This window comes from Mustela nivalis (assembly GCF_964662115.1).
Source record: "Mustela nivalis genome assembly, chromosome: 17".
In the NCBI taxonomy this organism is placed as follows: domain Eukaryota; kingdom Metazoa; phylum Chordata; class Mammalia; order Carnivora; family Mustelidae; genus Mustela; species Mustela nivalis.
The window spans coordinates 654,732-681,099 of NC_139036.1; the positions used below are offsets into that span (position 1 = coordinate 654,732).

General features: G+C 47.9%; 1 long non-coding RNA gene across 1 annotated transcript in view; it reads left to right on the top strand.

Annotated features, from left to right (window-relative positions):
- Positions 1-1,599: 1,599 nt before the first annotated feature.
- LOC309851908 overlaps positions 1,600-26,368 on the top strand; it is a 224,746-nt gene continuing 199,977 nt past the window's right edge. The window contains exons 1-2 of the long non-coding RNA XR_014304990.1: positions 1,600-1,731; positions 2,324-2,517. This is a non-coding gene — a long non-coding RNA (uncharacterized lncRNA). The remainder of the gene's footprint in view (positions 1,732-2,323; positions 2,518-26,368) is intronic.

The following is a 26,368-nucleotide window of genomic DNA, read 5'->3' on the forward strand; positions in this document are numbered from 1 at the left end:
CAGTATAGAGAAGTGCTGGAAACCAGTTCTTTTCTGTGACACAATTCTTCCAACGGAGTTGAAATGCTTTGCAAACAATTTCACGTATATCAGCCAATTCATATACAAAGCAATGTCATGTGAATCCTTTCCTTTTTATATATCATCTTTCAGTGATGATCAGGAATTCATGCTGGTACAGAGACTCTGGTTTGGGAGGAGGAAACAGGGGCTTGCGAGGGGAGGGCGAGAGCAGAAGCTGCTCACCTGCTGTTAGAACGACCTTAGCTGGTGGTACCAACATCTTCACCCTTTATGCATCTGCATCCTTTATGCATGAAATAGCAATATGCCTTTCCCTGTCGTGTAATCCTTATTTAGTTAATACCCAGTAGGATTTGAAAGCCCTTCACATCTCTGTGGATTTATTTTATTTCAGAGTGCAAGTGACTTTATGGCCCAATTACCATCATTGTGACTTATTGCATTATTGTGGGAGGGAGAGAGGAGCAAGAAACGCCTGATCACGTGTATCGTCATCAATGGAATGAGTGCCACGCACTCCTGGCCAAGGCAGAGGGATGGATGAAACCTTTCTGATCTATTGTTTATCAGAACACTGAAGCCTGGGTGATTGTGCCGTACTTTAACAGACAAGTGTGTCAAATGTATGGGTGAAGATGTTGCAGTGGTGGTGTTAGAGTAATTAATATTTGGAAGGTAATGAATATTTTGATTTTAAAGATGTCAAAGGTCAAAGACGGAAGGAATGACTAAGATCGGATGTTGACCCCCTCAAATTACAGGGGTATTGAAGCGAGACTGAGTCACCACCTGACCCCAGGAATGAACCAGCGAGGAGGGCTCCTTATTAGAGCAAGGCTCCCGGAAGCCAGATAGCCCTTGTGCTTGCAAGAGCTCAAGGTACAGCCGGCTGTGGAGCACCGAAGCAGCAGCAGCCACAGCAGCCACGGGAATCGTGACCCTCAGGCCCGGCGCCTACCTGGAATTTCCGCAGCGCCTGGTTCAGAACCACCGGGGCGGACAGCTCCCCGCCGCCGCCGGTGCCGACTGCGGAAGGGGACCGAGAGAGCGGGCTTCACGCTCCGTGAGCCGGCTGGGGCGGCGGGAAGACCGGCTGCCTCCCCCCCAACCCCCGACACCCACTCGGTTCCTCCCTTCCCCCTGCGGGGCCGCGCGGGGCCTGCGGGTGGCCGTCCCGGGCCACACGTCCCGCAGGCGAGGAAGCCACCGGCCGCCCTCCCCCCTGCCGCCACCGCCGCTGCAGCTGCTCTCCTTGCCCCGCTCGGCGGAGGGGTGTGGGGCGTGCCCCGCGCGGGCCCCGCCCCGGCCTGCTCCCCATTGGCCGGCGGGCGGGCCGGATGTGCGAGGACGCGGGGCCGTCTCTGGCGGCTCGCGCCCGGGAAGGTCGGCCAGGGAGCGCGGGGTGCGGCGGGAGGGCGCGCGGGGACGCAGCGGGCGCCGAGGAGACGCAGCGGCGGCGGTAGCGGCGGCACCTGGGCCCGGCCGCAGCCCCTGCCTCCCGCCCTCGCACGTCCGCCGCCTCGCGCTCCACGTCCGCCGCCTCGCGCTCCTCCTCCGCCGCCTCCTCGGACGCCAAACACAAGCGCCCCGGCCCCCTGCTGCCTCCCGACGCCCCCGAAAGGCAGGAGTCCGACGAGGACGAGGCCAGCGCGGGTTGGAGTGCCACGCTGCGGGACCGCCCGCCCCCGCGCTTCGTGGACACTGGCGGTAAGGCGCGGCCCGCGGGTGCGGGGGCTGCCTGGGGAGGCGTGAGCGCGGGGCTGGGAGAACTCCAGATGCTCCGCGGGCCGGCTGCCTGAGGGCGGCTTTTCGGTCAGCACACAGATGGGGCCCTGGCAGCGGGGATTTGAAGTGCGAGAATCTGGTTGCGTGGTGGTGGTTGGTGGGGGCCGCTCCGACTTCTTCGCGGATGGAGAGGATGAGGCGGAGGCCCAGGTAGCACCCTGCCGCTGGCAAGGACCCAAGGGGAGGGCCTTCCCTCCCTTGCTGGGAGTGTCCAACCCAGTCACACCTGTGGGGTTGTTGTTAGGGGTGCGTTTGAGTTAGGTTCCTAAAGCCCGATGCAGCTTGTGTGTGTGTGTGTGTGTGTGTGTGTGTGTCTGTGTGTCTGTGTCTGTGTGTGTTTGTTGCGGGTGGGGGGTACGTAAATCGTTTTGTGTGGATGGCCCCAGAGCAGCGTTACCCAGGTGCCAGGGGTGGGGCAGCCAGCCTTTGGAGGGAGGCCTAGTGCGAGCCGGGACGTCTTCACTGGCTCGTGTTTTCTCCAGTGAATCTGACCAACTTTGTCCATCCCTTTCAGGATCACTTGCTGAGAGCAGAGAAGAGTGAGAGGACCAGTTATCAGCGTTAAGCTGTCTTCTCTCGCTCCAGAAGGCACTTGTGTGTTCTGCTTACCGACACGGTCATGGTCAAGCCCCTGATATCTGGAGGTCGCAGGCCTGCTGGTGGTTGTGGCTGCTTGAAATCCTCCTTTACTGCCTACTTTTTGGGAAGGTAATTCTGACACGTCTCTGCTTAGCCTGCAGAAGCTCTGTGGCCTCTGCCCTCTGGGAGAGGTGGAGACCAGCCAGCAGTCCCACCTGTCCCCTGATGCTTTCTGTTCCTTGCTCGACAGCCTACTGTGGCAGGCCCTTGTTTCTGCACACCATTTTCTTGTGTTGAAGAGTGTGCAACCAGTGTTGTGGAGGACCAGGGAGTGGCCATACTGGACCCAATGCCGCTCTCCCTGTGGCTCTCCATGATTGTTGTTCAACCATAAGAGGGCAGGCCAAAGGGAACCCTGGCTGGTGCCTGGGCTAGGATCTGGACCTTGTGCCACAGCCTGCTGGTAGGCTGATTGGGTTGGCTGGACTCTCTCAGCAGGGAGTGGTCTGCAGACCTCCCACAGACAGGCTGCAGTGTGGACACCCTGAGCTACAGCTGGGCTCTAGGGTCCGAGTCAACTGTGCTGTGTTTTGGAATGGGTGAATTTAACATATTCTCATTTAGGCTTCAGTTCAGAGTTTGGGAATTTTGAAAGTCACATCACCCTGCATAATCCTTTTAAAGCCCATACATTTCCAGGAATGTCATAAGGGTTTCCAGCCCCAGATGGCTGTTTTCCATTCAATTAGCTCTTTAAGAATTGTACATACCCAGAGCTCTGGTTTGGCAGACTTGATGCTGTGAGTGCTGTGATCCAGTTTTTGATCTTGGAACATGAGAGACATGTCCTCTTGTTTCCCTCCCTCTCTGGGGAAAATAGGGGAATCGTGTTAGCTTAAGCCTGGTTATGACTAAGAGCCCATGAGTGTTGGTCTGAGAAGGATGAGCGCACCTAAATACATTTTCAAGCAATATTATGTTTCTCAGTAACCTATACTTGGGAGAAATTCTGCATCAGAGCAATTTAGTCTAGCCACTGTGGCACTTAAATGGTCATGAAGTTCAGGATCATTTGTCATTTAGCATCAGGTTCAAATTCTGCTTCCTTTGGATGTGCACTGAGCTCACACCTGGACCTGAGAATCACAGGCAGGCAGGTGCTTTAACCAAAGACATTTAGTGGTTATTGGATGGTATTTATACCCAATTTTGTTTTCTGGTTTTTTGTGGAAGCTTGCTTTTAAAATCCAGCCCTAATGAAGAATTTCCTTTTCTTCTTGAAACAGTCTTTCCCTGTGGGAAATTCGGGGTGGTGGCGGAAGGGTGAGGTGGATGGTTTATTAAGCATGAGTTCAGATGGCCTGGAACAATGGGATATGATTTATGGGGCCTGGAAATAGATGCCGGGCAGAGAAAACCCTTGTGCCCCACGGTGGGGGGAGGAGAGATGGACGGGTTTGGTAAGAGTGAGAGCTGCACCCTGGCCAGTCTGAGAGCAGAGAGGCTCAGGCTCTGAGGTTTATTAAAGTGTCAAATATAACCCCACTTTAGGAAGGCAGCTTGGGCCTGTCTTCCATCTTTGTTCCCTGGTTCACTGACAGACGTCAGCGGGCCGGTGGGGTAGGAAAGGGTGGCAAACAGGATGGTGGCATTTGGATCTGTGATCAACCCTCGAATAGGAAAATCCGTAGCAGAAATGGCTGTTGCTGCTAGAAGCAGATGAGGAAAGCAAAGGACTTAGGGAACAGGTTTCATGCCTGCCTTCTGCTGCAAAAGTGTGTGTGTGTGTGTGTGTGTGTGTAGATAAGTGAATGTGTATGTGTGCATAGGTGTCTTACACATAAATATGTATTGCTTGTGCTGTATTGGGCTGGTTGGGGATTTTGGTTTTGGTTTTAAATTAGAGATCACAGGTGCTGTCTAGGAGTCCCGCTGATGCCCTAGAGTCCCTGCGCCGGAGAGAGGCATCGGCACTGGGAACCCCTGAGCTTGGATCTGCATCTGGAGTGCAGTAGGGAGGCACCTGGTGCCCAGCCGAGGGGAGGAGGGCAGGGAGGCAGAGGTGTTTCTGTGGTTCAGGTTGAGACTAGTCCACGAACAGCTCTTCTAGTCTTCCAGTCTTCCCAGATTCTTCCTTCTGTTCTGTCCACACATTTAGCTTCCTGGATCAGGCGCTCCAGAAGTGCAGCCAGCAGATAGGAGTGGAGGTACCCTCTCCCTCTCCCCCTTCCCTCTCCTCCCTGGCTTCTGGTTGTGCCTGGAGATATGGGCCCCCGTGAGGTGATTTAAATACAAAGACCATGCTTGCCCTGCTGCCTCTTAAACCCTGTCTGAAGGGAGGGTCAGCTTGGAAGCTGGAGATGCGTGCTGGGACCCCAGGGTCCAGAACCTTCTCCTGATCAGACTTACAGCTCTCCCTCTAAAATAACCCCTTCAAGCTGTCAGCCTCACCTGCCCACTGTGTAAATAACTGACACAGCAGCACAGCAGGCGGGCTCACTCCTTGGAAGCAGCACGAAATTCAGGACGCGCTGGTTTCCGGGCTTCTGCCCTTCTCATTTCCCATTCTGAGCAGTCTTGTGACTCATTTCCTCTGAGGAGGCAAAGGAACAGGCAGATTCCCAGATGCTCAGGGGCTCCTCTGTGTTTGGCTTTGTCGGTGGTTCCTTTGCCGTGGCTGGCTGCATTCTGAGCTGTTTGCTTTTTCTCTTAGAGGCTGGACATCCTAAGAGTTTTTTTTTTTTTTTCTGTGTACCGTGGCAGCAACCCTCGGTAATCATTCAGCAGGGAGGTGTGACCTTGAGAAGCTGAAGACGACCGTAGGCCTTAGGAAATTAACACGGTTAAATGTTTTATCTTAGGGTTTGTTGTTGGTTTACTCGGCTTAAAGTCTTTTTTGACTGAGAAGTAAGAGGAGAAACATCTTAAAGCTAGAGTTAAATGTATATGCTTGTAATGGGTTTGTGAGCTGAGGTACCTGAGCCCTCATCATTGGTGTCCACGGTGAGCCACTGCTCCCAGCTTTAGCTCTGTATGGCATTCGGTGGCTCCGGGAGGAGCTGGGCGTCTGGGCAAGCGACAGGGTACGCCTTATGCAGTGCTCCCTAATAGTCAGCCACGTGCCCCTACCACACAGAATTCAGAGAAGGGAGCTTCCTGGAGGGAGGTGGTGTTCAGGCTGTGGGCATGACGGTGACCACAACCAGCGGGCCCCGGTCATAGTGTTTCGTTTCATAATCACGCCAAACCTTTGCGAGTACTCCGAGAGAGCTGCGATCACCTCCACTTCACAGAGAAACATGGTTTCGTCTGAGGAGATGAGATTACCTGGGGAAGTGGTAGCCTTCTCTCGAGGGAGACTTGATTAATCAGGGAAGGTCGTGCCTTTTTAGTTTTTTTTTTCTTTACAGCATCTGAAAACTTTTGCTGTCAGAAATACTTTTGTATTTTTACAGGGAATTGCTTTACAGGGTCTTTTTCTCAGGGTGTACGCAGTTCAGTGAGATCTAATGCATGTATGGATTTGGATTTGTGTAACCAATCTGCACAGTCGGATAAGAGACAGGAAATCTGCAATGTTATCTCTTTATTTAATCTGTCTCAGCCACTGTGATGAGCGTAGATAGTAGATAGAGCGCTTCTGCAGGCAGCAGGGCTCTGAATCCATGGGGAATCTGGGAGTTGTGTGGGGTCTGATACTCAGTTTTATTTTATTTATTTAAAGATTTTATTTATTTTATTTGACAGATAGAGATCACAAGTAGGCAGAGAGGCAGGCAGAGAGAGGGACGAGGAAGCAGACTCCCTGCTGAGCAGAGAGCCCGATGCGGGGCTCGATCCCAGGACCCTGAGATCATGACCTGAGCCGAAGGCAGAGGCTTTAACCCACTGAACCACCCAGGCGCCCCTGGTACTCAGTTTTAGAGTTGAAAACTCACCTTTATTTTTAAGAAGTGTGGTTGTGTATTTTTTCTTATTAATAAGTAATATATGTACATTTTAGGGAAAAATGATAAAATTTTAAGAAATCCCATAACCCCTCATGACCTTAGCTAATCATAGTTAATCATATTGAGTATATTCTTCATATATCTTAGGTGTCAGCTTGTTGGGTGACCTGCTCTTTAATTGTAATTAATATATTGTAGTCGTTTTCCATTTACATTTTTAAATGTCGATTTTAATGAGTCCGCGGTATCACACAGTTTCCTCTGGGTCCGTGTTGTTGCTGCCTCCCTCTTGTATTTGTTCTGCTGTGATAAATATTCTTGAAACCTAAGTCTGTGTGCACATCTGTAGCACAATCCTTAGCAGAAAATGACCGAAGCAGAATTGAATCAAGGACCCACTGTAAGGTTTTTGGTGTCTGTGGTGAAATAGGTCTCCATAAACATATCTACAATGCTCCTGCCGGCTGTGCACCGAAATCCTTAGAAAGTCATGCTCGGAGGACCTGCTCCAGTGTGTGATTCCTGCCCGCTGGGGCTCTTAGAGGACCGTTGCCTTTGGTAAAGCTTGCTGAGGTGTAATACACACACACAGCACATGAGTCCTAGCATGCGGCACGCTGTGTGTAACTACTACCCAGATGAGGATCAGGAACATTCTGAGCACACCAGAGGTTCCCTCCTGCTCCTTCCCAGTCAGTCACTCCCTGCCCCCTGCTTCTCTTCCATCACCAGCGATCAAGTTTGCCTGTTACCTTGCTCTGGTGGTTCGGTTCCTCAGGACATCTGTGGATTCCTTCTTGTTGTCGCGTATGTGGCATCTTAAATTTCGTTATCGTCTGTTGTCTTCCATCACGTAGGTACTGTAGTCGGTTATCCGTTCTCCTGTTAATGGTCTTTTACATGGCATCCAGTTTGGGGCTTCCAAGGATAAGCTGCTTTAGACATTCTTGTGGTTTTGATGGACAGATACATTTCCCTTGATCATGTAAACCTAGGAAAAGGTTTTCCAGGTCCTAGATTAGATGCGGGTCTCCCCTGTCGACCTCGTGGACTGGGTGATGTTTTGCTGAGGCCTGTCTTGTGCATGGTCAGATGTTGGCCACCTCCAATTTGGCCTCTCCCCACCAAATGCCCAGTGGCGCCCTTTCCTCCAATTACATCAACCAAACGTTTCTCCAGGCATTGCCATATGTCCCCTGGGGAGCCAAATCACCTGCAGCTGAGAACAACTGCTTAATTTTTTTAAAATTTATTTTAAAATTTATTTTTTGAAAACATTTTATGTATTTATTTGAGAGGGAGGGGAGAAGCAGAGGGAGAGGGAGAAGCCAACTCCCTGTTGAGTAGGGATCCCGGTGCAGGCCTGGATCCCAGGACCTTAGGATCATGACCTGAGCCGAAGGCAGATGCTTCACAGACTGAATCCCCTGGTGCTCTGAGAACCCCTGCTTCAGTACATGCTGCCACACTGTGTTCCAGTTCATCCAGCTGCCAGCGATGTGCGGGACATGCCATGTGTTAATTCAGCAACATACTGAACCCTGCTGGGATAAAATGATGAGTGAGACCTGTCTCCTGGGGTCCAGCAGGAGAGACAAAGTAAAGACAAGGAGAAAGAGCCTCTGGGAAGCAGTGGGATCAACGTTCACAGGGATTTATATGGAATTCTGGGGAGGGTCACCTGGTCCAGCGGGGTTGGGGAGGAGGTGGCCCCTCGGATGGAGGTGGCCCCCTGAGCTGCTTCTGGAAGCAGAGATAATGATTACTCAGGTGAAGAGGAAGGAACAGGGCATCTCCAACTCGGGCAAAGGCCAGGAGGAGAGAGAAGGTATGCCACTCTGCCCAGGGGCGAACCCACCCTTTTCCTACCCTGAGCATCCCGACCCGAGGCCTTATATACGAAAATGTCCTGAAACGCGACATGATGTCCTTGTTACCACAGCACAAGTAACTGTAGCTGGGATCCAAGGTCCCATGTTCAGGTGCAGATACAGATGTTTCCAGCGTTTCCTGGCGCCCACAGGGAGGGGAATGTGGTCGGCTCGGTGAGATCTATGAACTTAGGATGGAATCTCTGGAGAAGCCCTGAGCTCTGCCCTCGAAAGAAGGAAGAGGGAAAGGGAAAATCTCAACTTCTGTTGGCGGAAAGAGGCACGGTGTTGTCTCGGGGTGGGAGGGATGTCGTACTAAAAGGATAACAGGCTCTGAAAACACCCTGTAATGTGACGATGATGTTCCGCCCTGACTGGCACGTGGTGCAGAGAGCCCCTCTCCCCTTTTTGAGTTTCAGAAAAAACTTATTACAAAAGTAGGAACCCCGGGCAATAGTTAGCTGTGTGTTTAATAAGCCACTTTACTAAAAAGTTTAGAACTGCAAATCTTGACACTCTCACTGCGACAGACTCACTCCTTGGCCAGGATATTGGAAACTTCATCTGCTTCCATTTCCAGCTTCTAGGCTCGTGGACACCCCCACCCCATCCCCATTTCTTCTGTGGAAGAGGAGCGATCTTTTACAAATATAGGCTAATCTGATGATTCCCCGCTTAAACCTTCATGTAGCTTCCAGCTGAAACCAAAGGGAATTCCAGAGTCCTTCGCAAGGCCTCCAATGCCGACAGCTGCTCCGCAGCCTTCCTTTCCAGTGTCCCCTTAGTCCCCTGTCCTGCTGTCTGCACATAATCTATTCATTTCCGCCTTCATGCCTATGGGGCCCATACCTGGAATGTTCTTCATGGCAGGCTCTGCTTGTTAGTTTGGTCTTGATTCAGATGTCACTGCCTTACCCCATCCCTCTTTGCTGCCACATTTGCTAATATGTTTCCTTTGTGGATGAGATGCTGGATGTCTTGGTCACAGTTAGGACACAGTGAGTCCTCTATGTTTGTTGAATAAAGGAACTAACAGAAGACCAGATGAACACACAGCTAGATTGTTAAAAATGAGGATGGAATCAGCACCAATGGAGAAATGTCTAAACGTTTTCTACATCCCAAATAGTGGAAGAGAGGTTGGACCACTCTTGAGGGAACGGATTCCCTACTAGGAAGGCAGCGAAGCAAGTCTGGGATGTGTTTTACAGGTTTTCTGTCCTGCATAGAAAACTGAACTTGGCCTCGGAGGAACTCTACAATCTTGGGCTTCTGCGGCCTCCCCACTTCCTAAGAGCTAGAGACCCCCAGACAGGAGCCTATTAGAAATCGAAGGGAAGCCAGCCTCTTGTACCCTTTTATCTGTTTAACAAGTGCTTGTGTGTCCTGTACTATGTGCATATAGTGTTCTAAGAACTTCGTTTTTTTTAAAGATTTTATTTATATATTTGAGAGAGAGAGAGAGAGGGCAGGAAGTGAAGAGGGAGGGAGAGGGACATGCAGACTCCTCGTTGAGCAAGGAGCCTGACACGGCCCTCTCCCAGGACCATGAGATCATGACCTAAGCTGAAGTCAGATGCTTACCCACTGAGCCACCCAGGTGCCTCTAAACACTTTGTAACGTGTGTGCTCCTCAAAACAATCTTGTGATGTATTGTTATCCTCATTTTTAGTATAAGGAAACTGAGTCACCGATTGGTCAAGTGATCTCAGGTGAAAGAGTTCCTTTGATTAGGGCTCGAGGAAACCTCATCCTTACGGCGTGAATGTGGAACACAGTATATCTGTTCAGATCTGCTACTTAATGGTATTTCCCTTGTGAGGGGCCCTTGAAGGCCAGTGTCATTCTCCAGATCTGTCTGACCTGCTGCCTCTCTTCCTGGTGGCGGCACCTCGTTACTCAGCACCCTTTGTAGTGAGACGGGACCGCTGCCTGGATTCAGCGCGGTGGAAAATGAGCCCAAGGGTGGGCTCCACTCTCAGGCCTGGCCGCGGGGAGGCCCCTGGGAGCCACACGTCAGGGATGTTGGGGGCCGGCAGGCAAAACGACCTCGTATCGAAATCACCATTTGGAGAAAAGCTGCTCCTGCATCAGCCACAGCTCTCAGGGATTAAAGGCTTGTCGGCCAGAAATGAACTTCTTTCCTCGTTGGTTCTTGGTACGTTTGGTGGGGGGTGTTAGAGGAGCCGGGTTTGCAGACACAGACGCTGAAGAAAAGCGGATTCCTCCGGGGAAGTGGATTCAGAGCAGTAGGGCCCACGCGGCATTGCTGCGTGGGGACTCCTGAGGGGCTACGAGGGAAGACAACCCAGAGGATAAAAATCGATTCCCTGTCTCCTTGCTGCGACATTCCCACGGTGATTTTGGGAGCGGCCACGGAAGGGTGCCGGGAAGCCACGTGCATCCTGCGCTCTGGAGATGGGTGCTGAACCGCACGTCAGTGGTTTGAGGCTGTAGACGGTTTTGAAGGGGCTAGGGGGTCAGTTTATGGCTGGAGAGGACCTGGGGCAGGAGGCCTGGGCTGTGCGTGGGCTCCCCCTGTGACTTTGCACCAAGGGGCTCCTTCCCAGGGTTCTGAAGGTCAGGAAAGATGTGTGGGGAAGCCCAGAGCTGCTGGCTCATTCTGGGGAGCTTTATCTTTCTTCCTTTAAACTCCCTCTGTCCCGTGTGGCCAAAATGCACATGATGGCTTTTGTGCTACTTAGGAGATTTTCAGACCTTTGCAGCAACCAGGAACCTTAAAGAGGGCAAACCCAGGGTACCTATATGAGGCAGGGGAAAGCAGGCGCTGTCTTTGAAGTTGGGAGTGGGAGGGCCCCAGAGCCCCCCACCCCACCCCAGGGTGCTTCCACACCCCATCCCGCTCAGTTCCTCATACTCTAATGTGAAGGACCTTTGGCTGGGACCTGGGTCAGGAGGGGAGAGAGGCCTCTGAGAGGCACCCAGTCCTTTTCTGAGATGGTGAAGAGGACACTGATAAGTCCATGAGATTCTGGTGTTTCAAAGCCACCCAAAAGTGTCTATGGCAAAGTGATTAAAAATTGAATTATTTTGGGGCTTCCTGGGTGCCTCAGTTGGTTAAGCATCTGCCTTCGGTTCAGGTCATGGTCTCAGGGTCCTGGGATCGAGCCCCAAATCGGGCTTCCTGCTCAGTGGGAGAGTCTGCTTGTCCCTCTGCATATGTGCTCTGTCTCAACAAATCACAATTTTTTTTTTAATTTTAAAGATTTTTATTTTATTATTTTGGATGGAACTGGAATGGGAGGACACCTGTTTCCTTCTTTAGGAAACTGTTACAAAAAGAAGATCATGGATTGGGAGAGAGGATGATTTTCTAGGAAGAAAAAAGGTAAATAAGTGTAATTGCCTAAAAGTGGTGACAGTCTTGCTTGTAGATGTTCCTCCTGCATTTTGGGAAGTTGGAGAATCCGTAATACTTTCAATTAAAGTTTTCCTGAGAATCCCCAGATGACTTTGGGGGTGGGCGGCATTGTCCTTTGTGAAGATTTTGAGTTTCTGTGAGTGAGCAGACCTCCACTCCAGAGTGACATAAAAAGCAATCTGCACCTCCTTCCTGATTTGTCTGTAATGAAACTTGCTTTCCTCAGGTCCCAGCATTCGAGGCAGATAAATATGTTCCCTTTCGTTGGCTCTTACTCATACTTCAGCAAGATTTCCCATGTGCTTTCCTTGGCTGGCTGGGAAACTGGACCACAATTTATGGGATCTTAGGGGACAGGCGCATAGAATTCCAGTGGGATCCCAGAACAGAAACTAATTGGAGATTAGAGACCATTGCGGTGTGAAGCTTTTCTTTGAGATCGAAAGAGGTGCATGTTATGCAAATATTAGCAAGTGTAAGTTCACACTGTCTATTGAAAATTTATAGACTCATTATGGTCACGAAGGCAGGAAGATAAGTAGATTTTGGAAAAGATGCAGGTAAATTCAGGGAGGTGGCAAATTTGACAGAGAAAAATCACAAGTAGATGGAGAGGCAGTCAGAGAGAGAGAGAGAGGGAAGCAGGCTCCCTGCCGAGCAGAGAGCCTGATGCGGGACTCGATCCCAGGACCCTGAGATCATGACCTGAGCTGAAGGCAGCGGCTTAACCCACTGAGCCACCCAGGCGCCCCCTGGCCCAAACTTTTTAAAAAGATTTTATTCACTTATTTGACACACAGAGAGCCAGAAAGCACAAGTTGGGGGAATGGCAGAGGGAGAAGGAGAAGCAGGCTCAGGGGAGCTGAGCAGGGAGGCAAATGTGTGGGACTCCATCCCAGGAGCCTGGGATCATGACCTGAGCTGAAGAAAGACACTTAACCAACTGAGCCACCCAGGTGCCCCCTGGCTCCAACTTCCAAAGATGGTGTATGAGATACCTTTGGTAGGAAGGAATGAAGATCAGCAACTGTCCTTGATTCTGCTTCTCAGGAAGGCATTGTGATGTGGTGCCCAGGACTTTGGAGACAGACACACGCTTGGTGCCCTCCGGCTCTGCCACTAAAGCAACACCTTCCAGAGGGCAGCTGCAGGCACCGGGTGGCGTCACACAGGGTCAGACCCGGGAGGCACTCAGCCATGTACCCCTTCCATTATCCTGCTGGGGTTAAAAAAATTACCTATATATATATAAAAAAAGAACCAGAATAGTGGGAATGAATGAAAGATAAAAGTGTCCTATGTAGTAGTGGTAGTTCTCTTGTAGTACTTTTTTTCTCTCTCTCTCTCTCTCTTTTTTTTTTTTCTTTCTTGGTTTGTTTTCTGGGGAAGGGGCCTGCCATGTGGGTTTTCAGTCAATGATGTTCCCTGACTTAAGTCCTACCGCCCCCCTCAAGGGGGTGGGCTCTGAGGAAACTTTTTTTTTTTTCAGGCTTTTGTTCTCTGGCGGTTTTTTGTTTGTTCACTTTTTTTTTCTCACTTTGACCGCTTTTGATGGTTTTTGTAGTTTTAGAGGAAAACAAACCGCACCCTGATCTTCCTCTCAGAGAGAAGCCTCAGTCTGGCTGCAGAGCCCAAATAAGTTCCCCCTTGGCCGCTGGCAGAGCAGGTTCCAAGTCGCTGTCCCTGGGGATGGAGGATCTTTTGTTTGTACCCAAAAGCATGGCGGCGGCAGCTTTGGGCACCTCTAGACCGCTAGAGAGGTTCCAAGCAGCAATCGCACACTGAGATTTTCCCGCTGGCCCGGGCTGGGAGTGCCCGGTCTTTCTGGGTCTAAGAGCGCCCACCTTACATGCACCAATTTCAGGGAAGGCAGAGGTTCGCGCGCGGGTCTCAGGCTCTGAGAATGGGGCACAGGTCCGAGAGCACCAGGCTGGGCCTTCGTGCACCTCTCTGGGGCGAGAGTTTGGTACAGGCTCTGAAACAAGGGCGTGTATCAAAGGGCACCGGCTGGGCCTTTATACCTCTCTCAGGGGAGTATCTCAGGCTCTATAGCAGGACTCTTGCATTCTGCCCCCTGGTGTGGCTCCCATTCCCTCACAGGAAACAGACCCCATGCATTCTCCTTGCACTGGCAGCTTAGGGACCAAGAGCTGGTTTCTCTGCCGCACTCTCTCTGACTCAGTGCCAAGGGAGGCTGTCCTGGGACCAGGGACTTAAGCCCCTGTCCCTAGCCGCCCCGATTCCCACAATTTCCCCAGAGATGCTTTGCTCTTTTGGAGTGCTTTCAACCAGTCTCCGAGTTAATGCTGGTCCCCAGACGCAGGGCACTCTCGCTTGTATTGGGGTATTACTTTCCAACTGGTTGCCTCTGGTAGCTCCCTCCCCCTTTTGTTTATCTTCTGATATCAGTTCACAGTTCCCACTCCGCTTTACCTGCCCACTGGCTTCTTCTCCCCCTGTAGAGATCCACATGTGTATAATTCTGATCTCAGGCTGATTTCATGGGTGATTGGAGTTCATGGGTGATTGGTAGGTAATCAGCTCATTTTGGGGTACAAGTTGAAAAGACGCCTCCTACATCTGCGCCATTTTGTCCCCCCTCTTAACTTTTTTTTTTTTTTTAATTTTATTTGACAGCACAAGTAGAGGGAGAGGATGAAAGAGAAGCAGGATCTGCACTGACCAGGGAGCCAGACGCAGGGCTGGATCCCAGGACCCTGGACAGATGCTGCACTGAGGGAGCCACCCAGACACCCTTTTAGACCTAAGATGCAGGTAGGAGAAGCAAGCCAGGGGTTCCTTGGCCCAACACTAATGACCATGGCTCAGACAAATCCATCTTCCACTTCAGGCTTCCAGATACTCTGCGAAGGAGACATTCCCCTTCCTGTCCCTGAATGCTCTGCCAGTTCAAGGCAGATCCATGTTTCTGAGGGTTCCTCTTTGGTCATTCTGTCAGGGACAGCCAAGAGGGCTCCAAACCTGTGTGGACCCCAGGCCTGGGATCCCAGCCCTGAACTCTTTCCTCTGCCCTTGATGACCCCAGAATAGATCAATTCAGCAACTGTCAATCCATGCCAGGCCAGGGAACAAACACAGCAGTACACAAGATCAACTCGCCTTGGTCCCAGGAGCCTGGATTCCCCAAGGAGGGCTTCACCTGGTCTCTGAAGGGGATTCCAGGGGTTCCAAGATGGCCATGGGTGGAGCCCACCAGGTAGAGAGGCCCCTGGAGAGTGTCCACTGGCACTGAGCAGACGGAAGATCCCCTCAGGCCTTCCCTCGCGGCTCCACTGTGCCCTGGGGAGAGAAAAGGGCCAGCCACACCGCACCGGGGCCGCAGCTCGGCCGCCCAGGAGCAGCAGCGGGCCTAGCCTGGAGCTCAAGCAGTGGCAGGGATTGGCAGGGAGGCCGGGACTGGGCGGGGGACTGAGGTCCTGGAGTCAGCAGAAGAGCAGCGGGAACCAGCAGGGGGCGCAGCCAGCCCCCTCACCGGACAGGACAGAACAGGAGGCTGGGCGAGGGCGCGCGGGCCTGCAGAGAGGCCTGCACTGCTGTTTGCCGCCCCCCACCCGCCACAGCTCGCCCGCACCTGCCTGCCCTGCCCACCGCCTTCTGTGGGCCCAGCAAACTCACTGCGCAAGTAGCGCCTCCCGGGGAGGCAGGGGTTCTGGGCTGGCTGGGCAAGGCGCTGGGAAGTGCATCGGTGCCCCGCTGACTCAGGTACTGAGGTGCTGGGGAGGGGTAGGGGTGCTAGGCAGAGAGGGAGACTGGGGCCCTGCTGCCCGCTGCCACCTGCTGCTTCGTCCAAGGGAGCGGGAGGGGGGCCTGGCGAACAGGTTCCTGGTGGCCTGGTGCTCCTACGCCCCATAGCCCTTGCCCCACAGCCCTCGCTCCACTTCTCGGTATTCAGGGAACCCGTGGGGCCCTACTGACATCAAGGGGCCCAGCACCACTGGGCTCGTCTGGACCCCGGAGAGACGCCTGTGCTGACAGGCTTCTTTTCCAGAACTTGATGGAAAATTTTGTTCCTCAGAATCGCCGGGCTCCCCAGCCTGAGAGGCGCTGGCTCTGCCCGCGCAGCCTGGGCCCCACTGGGCCCCCTCCACCTCAAGTGCCTTTTACCCAGGAGCCCCAGGATACCATTTTTTTCTGGCCCATGGACCCCTTTCCCCCACCCCCACACCCACACCTCTACTTTGGGCCTGCAACCACCCTGGGATCACTTCCATCTCCGGCCCCCTACCCCTTGTTGGTGGTCCTTGTCCACCTCCAAGCCTGACCCCTGGCCCCTCTCACCTCTGGAGTTACTGAAACCCTTCCACTTGGGGGCCACTGGCATCTGTGATCCCAGACTCCCGGGACTCCCCTCCACCTTGGAGCTCCCTACCCTGTTTCCTCTAGGAACTGCTGTGCCTAGAGCACCGAAACCCCACATTCTCAAGCCAGCTGTCTTTGGGCCAAGGACTCAGGTATCCTCAGGGACCCTCCTTTCCGGGGCACATACTCCTCTCTGTGCAGGAGAGACCAGAGAGAGCAGGCTTGGGGATCCTTCACTCCAGCTGGATGGAGGGGCAGAAGCTGGGGTGTGTGTGAGGGGGTGCTCACAGGTGGCCTCCCTGGGTAAGGAGCTTCCAGGAGGAAACTTCAGGGCGAGGCCAAGATGTGGAAGCCTCAGGAAGCACTGGCTGCACAGACTCCAGGCTCCTGGCTTGGGCAGTGGGCATATAGTGGCCAGAGCCCTACAGGACCAACCCTGTCCAAACCCACCCCACCATGGCCGGCTTTTTTGTCTTGAATTTGCACAGCAGCCTTTTCTCCAGTATGAAATTGAAAGCTTTGCTTTGGAAAGTTTTGTGTCCAGGAGGCTCCTGGGCATCCACTTACTTTATTTCCGGAGGCTAGTTGAGGAGGGTGGAGTCTTTGGGACCTTAACAGCAGGTCTCCTGATCCTTCCTGACTTCCTTTTTTTTTTTTTTTATTTATTTGAGAGAGAGAGAGAGAGAGATAAAGAGCACACCACAGAACACGTGCAGGCACAGGTGAATGGGCCAGGTGAATGGACCTGTGCCAAAACAAAGAGTCAGATGCTCAACCAGCTGCAACCACCACCCCCCGTCCACCTTTTACAGATGGGTTACATCTACACACTGTTAGGTGCTTTGCCTGGACCCGGCTAGTCTTACAGCAGTCCTAGGACACTGTCTCTTGCCCAGTGTCTCTGGTCAGTACCAACCCATGCCTCAAGTGTGGGAATGACTTCTTCCTGACTCCTTTTTTTTTTTTTAAGATTTTTTATTTTATTTTATTTATTTGACAGAGAGAGATCACAAGTAGGCAGAGAGGCAGGCAGAGAGAGAAAGAGGAGGAAGCAGGCTCGCTGCTGAGCAGAGAGCCTGATGCGGGACTCGATCCCAGGACCCTGAGATCATGACCTGAGCCGAAGGCAGCGGCTTAACCCACTGAGCCACCCAGGCGCCCTTCCTGACTCCTTCTTAACTCCCTGTCCAGCCTGGGTTGCCCACCCCCCTCCAGGCTGTCCTAGTTGTATATATTGGATCTCTGTAGATAGTGGGCACCATCAGATCCTCACCTGTCGTGGCCGGCGCAACAAATCAACCAGGAACATGAGAAGCAGAGAGATGGGGGACAGGAGGAGCACTGAGGAGGATGTCCAACAGTGCTAAGTTTATTCAAAGCCTTAAGGCCATATATATAGTGACATTACATCTGTGTTTAGTTAAGCAACTATGGTTCCTCATGACGCCAAATGGCTGATGCCAGTACAAATACAGCAAACCTGAAAGTAAATTATGGGTTGTACTAAGGCAGCAAGGACCAGCAACGAACTTTTTAGCCCAACCGAATTGTTCTCATTTGTTTAGTAAGCGTGTGGGAAGTCACGTGGGCGATCGCACAACACATAGCACAGACTCTGGCCCAGTGCTACTGAACTTTTCCCGTCCTAAACCTTTTGTTAGGTTATTTGGACTTTAAATGAGGCACAAGACAGGGTCTGGTTTGGTTCTCGTCTCAAGCCTTATTGCAGCCTCCCACACTCACCGAAATGAGAACATGGCTCAGGGTTATGGAGTGAATATACGCTTTAGGAAATATTAAAGGACATAGCATAACTGGTCCGGGGTCACCCAGCCTGTGAGAGGCATGGGTGAGATTCAGACTGCACTCAATTTCCTTTTTTTCCCCGCTCTTTAATATTTTGTTGACTACTCTGGGACTCTTGGTTTTCCAGTTTTCCATCCAAATTTTAGAGTCAACATGTTGGTATCCACAGAATAACTTCCTGGCATTTTGATTGGGATTGCATTGAGTCTGTCGATCAGTTTGGGAAGAACTGACCTCTTAACAGTATTGAGTGTTCTTACCCAAGATTATGGACTTTCTTTCCACTTCACATCTTACCTTGCTTGTTATCTTATATCAGAATTTTATACTTTTTCTCATATAGATCTTGTGCATATTTCGTTAGATTTGCACCTAAGTATTAATTTTTTTTGGTATGCTAATGTAAATGGTCTTGTGTTTTTAACTTCACATTCCACTTGTACATTGCTGGTATATACGAAAGCAGTTGACTTTTTAAATTTTTTAATTAAAATTCAATCTCGTTAACATATAGTGTACTTTTAGTTTCATGGTTAGAATTTCGTGATTCACTGGTTGCATACAACACCCAGAGCTCATCCCAACAAGTGCCCTCCTTAATACCCCTCACCCAGTTACCCCAACTTTCCCCTCTCCAGTAACCCTCAGTTTGTTTCCTGTAGTTAAGTCTCTTGTGATTTGCCTCCCTGTCTGTTTCTATTTTTCCTTCCCTTTTCCTATATTCATCTGTTGTTTCTTAAGTTCCACATGTGACTGAAACTATATGGTATTTGTCTTCCTCTAGTTCCATCCATGTCCTTGCAAATGGCAAGATTTTGTTCTTTTTGATGGCTGAGTAATTGTGTGTGTGTGTGTGTGTGTGTATGTATACCACATCTTCTTTATCCATTCATCTGTTGATGGACATCTGGGCTCTTTCAGTAGTTTGACTATAAACATCGGGGTGCTTTTGCCCCTTCAAATCACTTTGTGTACTTTGGATAAACATCTAATAGGGCAATTGCTAAGTCGTTGGGTTGTTACATTTTTAACTTTTTGAGGAGCCTCCATACTGTTTTCCAGAGTTACATTCCCACCAACAGTGTAGGAGGATTCCCCTTTATCCACCTGACTGATGTAAGGTGGTGTTTTGATTTGTATTTCCCTGATGCTGAGTGATGTGGAGCCCTTTTTCATGTGTCTGTTGGCCATTTGGATGTCTTCTTTGGTCTGTTCATGTCTTCTGTCCATTTCTTGACTGGATTTTTTTGTTTTTTGGATGTTGAGTTTGATAAATTCTTTATAAATTTTGAATACTGGCCCTTTGTCTGATAAATCATTGGAAAGCAATTGACTTCTGTATTTTAACTGTGTATTGTGCAGACTTGCTATAATCACTTGACTAGTTTCAGGAGGGTGTGGGGTGTGAAGTCTTTGTATTTTCTGTAGACAGTCATGTCATCTGTGAACAAAGTTTTATTCTTTCCCAGGTTGTATACCTTTTGTTTCCTTTTCTTACCTTATTTCATTAGTTTGGCCTTCCAGTATAGTATTGAATAGTAGTAGTAGGAGGGACATTCTTGCCTTGATTCCCTGTCTTCTATTTTCTCAGTATTAATATCATGTTAGCTGTGGATTTTTGGAGACATTCTTTATCAAGTTGAGGAAGTCCTCCTATTCCTAGTTTCCTGAGGGTTAATAAAGAAGAGGTGTGGATTTTGTTAAATGTTTTTTTTCCTCCCTTCATTGATATGATCATGTGATTTTTTTTTTTTTTTCCTGTTGATATGATGGATCACATTGATTTTCTAATGTTGCATACCTGGAATAAATCGTACATGATCCTGGTGTTTAAATTTTTAATATAGTGTTTGCTTTTATTTGCTAATTTTTGTTGAAGATTTTTGTGTCTGTGTTCATGAGAGATACTAGTTTATAGTTTCTTTTCTTGTAGTATTGGTTTTGGTGTCAGGGTAATAATGATCTCCTAGAATGATTTAGAAAGTATTCCTTCTAGTTTTACTTTCTGGAAGAGATTTTAGAGAATTGTGTAGTATTCCATAAATGTTTGGTTGAATTTACAGTGATTGGGATTGTTAGCAGTAGCCATCCCTTCTTTCATCTGATATTAGTAATTTATGTCTTCTACCCTTTTTTCTTTGTTTGCCTGGCTAAGGGTGTATCTGTTTTATTGATGTTTTCAAAGAAACAGACTTGGGGTTTATGATTTAAAAAAAAAAATTCCTGGTTTTAATTACATTGATTTCTGCTCTAATTTTTATTTTTTTCTACTTCCTTTAGGGTTTTTTTTTAATGATTTTATTTGACACAGAGAGAGTCAGTGAGAGAGGGAATACAGGCAGGAGGAATGGGAGATGGAGAAGCAGCCTCCCTGAGCAGGAAGCTCTGATGCAGGGCGCTGTCCCAGGACCCTAGGACCATGTCCTGAGCCAAAGGCAGATGATTAACCAACTGAACCACCCAGGAGCCCCTCCTTACTTTAGATTTGATTTGGTTGTTGTTGCCTAAAATGGAAGCTTAGATTATTGACTTTAATCTTTTTTTTTCTAATATTTGCATTCAGTACTGTATTTTCCCTTTAAGCAGCATTCCACACATTTTGCTACATTGTATTTTGTTGAGACTGGTCTCCTGTCATTTAGAAGTGTGTCATTTAATCTCCATGTATTTTGGACTTTTTCAGCTATCTTCTGTTACTGATTTTTAATTCCATTGCGGTCTGAGAACATACTTGGTATAATTTTTTATTTTTAAAAATTTGTTGTGTTTTGTGGGCCAGAATTATTCTGTCTTGATGAGTGTTCCATATGAGCTTAAGAAGAATGTGTGTTGCACTATTACTGGGCAAAATTGTCTGTGTACATCTGTTGTATGGTAATTGATGGTGGTGTTAAGTGTGCCATGTCTGGACTGAATGTCCACATCTGTCAGATCCTTGTTGCCCTGCTGCTGGATCGGCCCATTAATGATGGAGAAGTGTTGAAGTCACCAGCTGTGATAATGGAATTGTTTATTTCTCCCTGCAGTTCTGTTAGGTTGTGTCTCACCTCTGTTGATCAGGCACACATACATTAAGGATAATTGTGTCTTCTTGATCAGTCGATTTCTTTATCATTATGTAATGCTGCTCTTTATGCCTGATAATTTTCCTTCTTTGAAATCTGCTTTGTCTGAAATTCATGTAGCTATACCATTGTTCCTGTGATTAGTGTTACTTTGGATTTTTTTTAATGTATCCTAGCATTTAACTTGTTGATATTTAAGTTGTTTTATTTTTCATCAAAATGTAATTCACAAAGCATAATAGTTCCCATTTTAAAGTGTACTCTTCTCTGGTTTTTAGTATATTTACTGTGCATATGGTACATACGTCACTTCTGACTAATTCCAGAATGCTTCCATCACCCGAAAAATAAACCTCTTAGTTCCAATTCTCCCCTCCCCTTATTCCCTGGCAATTATGAATCTACTTTCTGTTTTGATGGATTTGCCTTTTCTGGAACATCTCATATCAGTGGAATTGTATAACACGTGACCTTTTGTGTCTGGCTTCCTTTAACCTGAGAGTAGAATGTTTTCAGACTTCACTCGTGTTGTAGCATGTAACAGTTTATTCCTTTTTATGGTTGTGTAAGAGGCTCTTCCACATTTTATGTATCCATTCATCAGTTGATGGACGTTGGGTATATACTCTCTTGGCTGTTATGAGCAGCGCTGCGGTGCACATTCATGTACAGGTTGTGGCAGGAACATCTGTTGTCAGTTCTGTCAGTGTCATACCCCTAGACGTAGAACTGCTGGGTAATTGTACGTGTGTAACTTCTTGAGGAGCTATCGAGCTGTTTGCTGCCTTAGCCACACTGTTTTACATTCTCACCGACAATACAGGAGGGTTCCAGCTTCTCCGCCTTCTTGCCAGCACTTTTCTTCCTTTTTTTCTCTTTTTCTTTTTCTTATGTTACCATAGTTGTCCTAGTGGGTGTGATGTGGCATCTGCATGTGCTTTTGATTCGCATTTCCCCAATGACTAAGAATGTCGAACATCCCAACATGTGCTCTTGACCGTCTGTGTATCATCTTTGGAGAAATGTCTATTCAAAAGTCTTTGGCTTGTTTTTAAATTAGGTTATTTGTCTTTTTGTTGTTGAGTTCTAAGAGTATATTTGCATATTCTGGTCATTAGGTCCTTGTCAGACAAATGATTTGCAGATACTCTCTCCCATTCTGTGGGTTGTCTTTTCACGTTCTCCGTAGTGTCCTTTGACACACGAAAGTTTTTATTTTGATCAAGTTCAGCTTATCTAATATTTCTTATTGCTTTGTGTATCATGTCTAAGAAAGCTTTTCCTGATCCAAAGTCATACAGATTTTCACCTGTTTTCTCTGAGTGTTACAGTTTTTACTCTTACATTTAAATCTTTGATCCATTTTGAGTTATATTTTTGTGTATGTGTGACGTTGCTGTTCCAAGTTTATTCTTTTGCATGTAGATATTCACTTGTCCCAGTAGTAGGCACTCGAAAAGACTGTCCCCCCCCCCCCATTAAATGGTCTTGGCATCCTTGTGAAAAATCAGTTGAGCATAAATGTATGGATTGTAAATACTTTCTTTTTGAATACTTGGGAAATCTACACTATAAAGTAAAACCATTCCTAAAGTAGTAAAACCATTCTTGGTTAAGTGAAATGGGTCTCTATTATGGCACTGTGAGTTTGGGTTTGCTTTTCACAGCAAACGCTGCCTAACCCAGTATTCACAGATGTTCCGAGTTATTTAGTCATGTGTTATGCAACTTTTGTTTATCTGAGAACAAATGCATAAATGGTAAGTTGAGTACTAATATTACCTAATAGCATTTGTTCACTGAGGCTAAGTTATATTATTTATTTATTTATTTATTTATTTAAGATTTTATTTGAGAGTGAGAGAGTGCAGGAGCAGGAGGAAGGGACAGAGGGAGAAGCAGGCTCCTTGCTCAGCAGAGCGCCTGATGTGGAACTCAAACCCAAGAGACTGGGATCATGACCTGAGCCAAAGGCAGATGCTTAACCACATAGGCACCCCAGTTATACAATTTAGAATGCCATCATGAAGTTCAAGAACTTCAACAATGTGTAACTGAGGCAGGGAAAGTGATCGACCTAAAGGTATACAGTTGGTGAGTAGGATGGCCAGGATTATGAACCGAGACCCCCTCCCGTGATGTACTACATAACTATGATATAAGGTCTGAGATGGTCTCAGGAGAGAAAGGTCCAGGCTAATTTGGTCACCAGTGTAAGAAGCAGGTGGCTTTCTGTAGATAACTGTGAAATTACGGTTTGGTATGAAGTCCTTCTCTCCGACACTAGCAGGGTCAGTCTTTGGTTGATTAACTAAAAAAGTCAGTTTAAACAAGTACTCTTAGGGAATGGTACATACAGTTTTTAGCATTTTATTTGGAAAAAATATATGTACATTTATTCTCCATTGAAACAGTGCCAGGTCCTTTTTCTGGAAACTGGCCTGCAGATTAGATTTCTGAGTTATCACAGCACTTGGGTCGCTCAATAGGTTAGGCATCTAACTTCGGTTCAGGTCATGACCTCAGAGTCCTGGGATGGAGTCCCGCATTGGACTCCCTGTTCAGCAGGGAATCTCCTTCTCCCATTGCCCCTGTCCCTGCTCATACTGTCTGTCTGTGTCTCAAATAAATAAAAAGAATCTTTTTAAAAAAAGCTTTCTATGTTGTCTTTTTTTGCATTCAGTTTCAGTTTCTTTAACTGAATTGAGTGAGAATCCTGTGATCACTCCCTCCCTGCCTGGTACTTGGTCATCTCACCCATACCTAACTTAGCAAAAATTTTCTTATTGATTTATTTGTATCAAACCTTTCCAAAGTAGCTGTGTTAGTTTTCAAAAGAACAGTGATTTTTTTTTTTGCAGTCATATTTTGTTGGTTTACATAGAGTTTAATGAAGCTGTATAATTACGAAGTAAGTGTAGGTGTCCTTAACTAGTTTGGGAATCATCACATTTGATTCTTGCTGACTAAAGAGGTCATGGAGTAGCAGAGTCACAGGGGAAGTAGATAGTAATTTATTGCCTCTAAGCATTTAAGCCTACCCAGGTATCACAGAATTGTAAAGGGGAAACACAGGATAGCTAATCCTGTGAGACCAATACTTGGAAATAGGTTATGAAAGATTTGGAACATCTGTTCAATGGGACACTCAGCATGCACATAAAATATTAATAGAAATGTATGTGCCTTACGTAAAGACATTCAAGTTATACTTTTAGATGGGAAATTTTTTTTAATAGAATGGGTTTTTATTTTTTATTTTTTTATACTTTTTTTAAAGATTTTATTTATTTATTTAACAGAGAGAGAGGTCACAAGGAGGCAGAGAGACAGGCAGAGAGAGGGGGGAAAGGAGGCTCCCAGCTGAGCAGAGAGCCTGATGTGAGGCTTGATCTCAGGACCCTGAGATATGACCTGAGCCAAAGGCAAAGGCTTAACCCACTGAGCCACCCAGGTGCCCCTAGCTGGGAAATAGTTTAGAAGAGCATGAATATTTGTGTGTGTGTATGTATGTGTGTGTGTATGTGTGTGTGTGTACACATATGTGTGTGTACACACATACATAGAGAAGGTCTGGGGTTTCCATTCAAGATGGTGGCATAGGAGGATCTTGAACTCATCTCTTCTATGAAATACACACTGAATCTATAGCTCCATATGGAAAAATTTCCTGTGGAAAAAACCCTACAACTAGCTGAGTGACTCCTACACATTAGGTGAGAAAGGAAAAAAACCTATGTTGGAGTAAGAATCAGTCTTGCCATAAACCCCACCCCTGGTACAGTGACCTGGGATTGGGAGGGTACTCAAAACCCCAGGCTTCTACCTGAGGAGCAAAGGGTTTGAGCCCCACTTCTGGCACTCCAACTTCCACGACGTACATCTAAGAGACAAGACCCCAAAACATCCAGCTTTGAAAGCCATCAGAGCTTGCACCCATGAGACCCACAAGGCTATAGCAAACTGAGAAACAGTTCTTAAAGCAGTCCCGCGAGTAGACTGACCCACCCTGGAAATCAGCACAGAAGCAGCAGACTGAAATGGGTTCAGATTTCTGTGAAAGAGGCTCATTTGCTTATCTTAAAGCCCTGAGGGGCAGGCATCTAATTTAACGTGGATCTGGGAGCCTAGTAAGGTATTCTCCAAAGATGGAGCTGATGGGTACCATCTTTGCGCTGTCCCTCTACCTCACTTCTGCTTTCTGGTATCTCCTGGAAAGGAGCTTGAATGCTCGTATGATGCCCCGAGGTTTGCAGTTGCTACCCAGGGTATACCTCTAGATCACCTGGCTCTAGCGGCCAGCAAGACTCACACTCACGGTAGTGAGTATCACAGTATTTACAACAACCAAGACTTGGAAATAACTAAAGTGTCCACCAACGGGGTGAATGGATAAAGAAAATGTGTGTGTATACGATGGAATATTACTCAACCATAAAAAGAAGGAAGTCTTGCCATTTGCAACAACATGGATGGACCTTGAAGATATTGTGCTGAGTGAAATAAGTCAGAAAGAGAAAGAGAAATACTGTATGATCTCCCTCACATGTGGAATCTAAAAAAACAAAACAAAATGAAGTCATAGAGAACAGATTGGTGGTTGCCAGAGGCGAGGTTGTGGAGGAAATAGATGAAGGGGTCCAATGTTATAAACTTCCAGTTAATAAGATAAGCCTTGGGGATGTAATGTACATCATAGTGACTGTAGTAAATAATACTGTGTATTATTGTATATTAATTTTATTATTTTTTATTAGAAATATGTATTATTAGCCCCAGGGTTACAGGTCTGTGAATTGTCAGGCTTACACACTTCCCAGCACTCACCATAGTACATACCTTCCCCAATGTCCACAACCCCACCACCCTCTCCCTACACCCCTCCCCCCAGCAACCCTCAGTTTGTTTTGTGAGATTAAGAGTCTCTTATGGTTTGTCTCCCTCCCGATCCAATCTTTTTTTTTTAAAGATTTAATTTATTTATTGGACAGACAGAAATCACAAGTAGGCAGAGAGGCAGGCAGAGAGAGAGGAGGAAACAGGATCCCTGTTGAGCAGAGAGCCCGATGTGGGGCTCAATTCCAGGACCCTGTGATCATGACCTGAGCCGACGGCAGAGGCTTTAACCCACTGAGCCACCCAGGTGCCCCCCTCCAAATCCAATCTTGTTTCATTTTTCCTTCCCTACCCCCACACCCCCCACTTTGCCTCTCAAATTCCTCATATAAGGGAGATTGTATGATAATTGTCTTTCTCTGATTATTTCACTCAGCATACCCTCTAGTTCCATCCACGTCATTGCACATGGCAAGATTTCATTTCTTTTGATGGCTGCATAGTATATTATATATATATATATATATATATATATATATAATATATATATATATTTTTTTTTAAGATTTTATTTATTTATTTGACAGAGATCACAAGTAGGAAGAGAGGCAGGCAGAGAGGAGGAAACAGGCTCCCTGCTGAGGAGAGAGCCTGATGTGGGGCTCAATCCCAGGACCCTGGAATCATGACCTGAGCCGAAGGCAGAGGCCTTAACTCACTGAGCTACCCAGGTGCCGTATATTATTATG